This window comes from Pteropus alecto, unplaced genomic scaffold (genome assembly GCF_000325575.1).
Source record: "Pteropus alecto unplaced genomic scaffold, ASM32557v1 scaffold71, whole genome shotgun sequence".
NCBI classification, from domain to species: domain Eukaryota; kingdom Metazoa; phylum Chordata; class Mammalia; order Chiroptera; family Pteropodidae; genus Pteropus; species Pteropus alecto.
In genome coordinates this window covers 9,368,744-9,371,391 of record NW_006433024.1, presented here as the reverse complement: position 1 = coordinate 9,371,391, position 2,648 = coordinate 9,368,744, and positions in this window count along the sequence as shown.

Sequence of the window (2,648 nt, the reverse complement as noted above, 5' to 3'; positions counted from 1 at the left end):
CATTGGGAATTTGATCATGGATTGGATATTAGATGATAAGAAGGAATCACTGTTGATTACTTAGCTGTAATAATAGCATCGAGGTTATGTTCTTTTAAAATGTGCCCTTATCAACTAGAGATGCATATTGTGGTCACCTGACACATGGGATTTGCTCTAAAATACATTAGCAAAATAGTAATAATTGTTGAGGCTGGTGATGGGTAAGTGGGGGTTTATTATACTTTCTCTTTTTTAATATATTTGAAAATTTTTATTTAAAAGGTTTAAAAAGCTGTATTGAAACATATCCTTCATTCTGTTAAGGATTTATGGACAACAATCAGGTTAACATTCAATTGAGCAGAGTATAGAGCATGTCCTATTGATGCAATGGTTCTCCTAGGATGTTGGAGTGAATTCCATACGAATTTGTTACTCTAGTGATGCTCTACAATGACAAAAAAGAGCCAAAGGGAAGGATTTCTTTGAGAAGATGTGACTGAACACACAGAAGGAAGGAGGTATATTATATAATGTAGGGTTCTGAGAAGGAAGGTAAGGTGGGATCCAGAGTCAAGGTGAGGGTGGGGCCAGTGGAAACGTGTGTGTGTGTGTGTGTGTGTGTGTGTGTGTGTGTGTGTGTGTGTGTGTGTGTGTGTTGGTACCTAGAGGAGGAGGGAATTCTCATTGCCTCACCTCAGTCCTTAGAGAATTAGGATCGAGGTCAAATGCTACAAGGTCGTGGGATTGGTTATTAGAAAACTGTAGTTTTGAAGAGCGTGGAATTGACAGCATGTGTGTGTGTGTGTGTGTGTGTGTGTGTTGGTAACTAGAGGAGGAGGGAATTCTCATTTGGCAGCCTCAGTCCTTAGAGAATTAGGATCGAGGTCAAATGCTACAAGGTCGTGGGATTGGTTATTAGAAAACTGTAGTTTTGAAGAGCGTGGAAGAGACTTGACAGCATTATTGAGGTGGATGGGGAGAAAGTTCACTGAGGGGACACGGTAAAATTGCAGGACAGTAGAATTGCAAGGACCTTTAGAATAAAACATTGGACCGAAGACCCTAAGATGCATAAGGGAACAATGGAAGGAAAACACCAGAGGACTGGGAGAAGAGAGAAGCCTTGCTGGTCTGCCCACACTGATGGTTCTGGAGAGTGAACCTACCTGTAGAGACAGATGTGCACTCAGTGCGTGTGGGACAGGGACCATGCATTCGCAGGTATAAAAAAGGGTCCAGGGGCTTCTAATGCAGGTACAGGTGATTCCTGAAGCATAATTTGGGAAACTCCACCCTAGTGGCTGGAGGAGTGAAGCCCGTTTGGGGCAGGAGGCCTGCTGTGTTCCACAGGGGAAGCCTGGTGGACGGACAGCAGAAGTTGGGTCTGTTGGTTGCGTCAGGGGGCTTTGTAGCTTTCTTGGCCTGAGGGATTGTAATGTGAAGGCCCAATTTGTCCAGTTGGGCGGTCTTCCTAGGGTCCTGCGTGGGGCTCAAACACAAAGGTGGATGGCCTTCAAAGTAATCCTGTCTGTGCTTGCTCCCTGGGCTTCTTGAGAACTATAACTACTAGGGCGTTTGTTGTTTGTTTTTGCCACTTTTGATTCTAGAAATAAAAAATGGGCTTTTAAAATCAGCCAACCAACCAATCAACACTGTTGAGGTTGACGCATTTGGGCTAATTGTTTTTCTTTTCATTTGTATTTATTTCCCACTGAGTGTGAGGTAGCACTTTCAAGTAAATCTTTGGTAATTCCCAGGCATAAAGCAATTGCCTTCATTTCCCAGCGGGACATACTAAAGTGGGTTCATTTGTACAGAGAATGGAAATAGCCGTTTTTATAGCTTAAGGCCTGGAAGAAAACAGCTTTTTTCTGACAATCATAATCCAGTCATGCTTTAAAAAACATATTTCAACATCAAAAGGACTTCAAGGGTCTGGAATGTATGAGAAGAATGTATTAAGACATATCTTATTAGCCAATTTATCTATAATCTAGATAAATTTACTTCTTATTTCTCCTCTCTAGCAACTTCCTCAACCACAGACCCTATGTGTTGCCTAGAGTCAAAGAATGAAGCCTGTTTTGAATGGAAAGAATTGCTTTCCTTTTTCCTAGTCTCCACTGCGATTCTCTGATTTGAATTTGCAATGGCAGAACGAAGGAAAAGCTGCTGCTCCAAGTGGGGAGCACTGCCTCAGTGACGGCCTAGAGGCCAGCAGGTCAGGGAGTGACTGTCTGGACAACGTGGCTGAAGCAGAGCAGAAACAGGCTAGCTTGGTATGGGGAGAGGGATTAAGGAGGCCGAGCAGAGGGGCTTTGAGTGGTGCCTGGGGAAATCCTGAGCCATTTAAATGAGCCACTTAAATCTGACAGACAAATTGGTGTTTTAAAAAGATTTACCAGGCAGTGATGAGCGGGATGAGGTAGAGTGGGTGGGGGCAATGTGTGTGTGTGGGGCTGGGAGATGACAGGTAACAAAGGTGGGGGAGAATGAAGCTAGGAGAATAAAGATTCTGCTTTGAGTCAACAAACACCTACTGAGCACCTGCTGGGTACCTTGCCTTGTGTCAGGCACCACTTCTAGCATGTTCCCTTTCAGTGAGTGGAACTAGCATATGCTTTTTTATGCAAGCAGAAGCCTAGTGCCCTTCTCGCCACCTT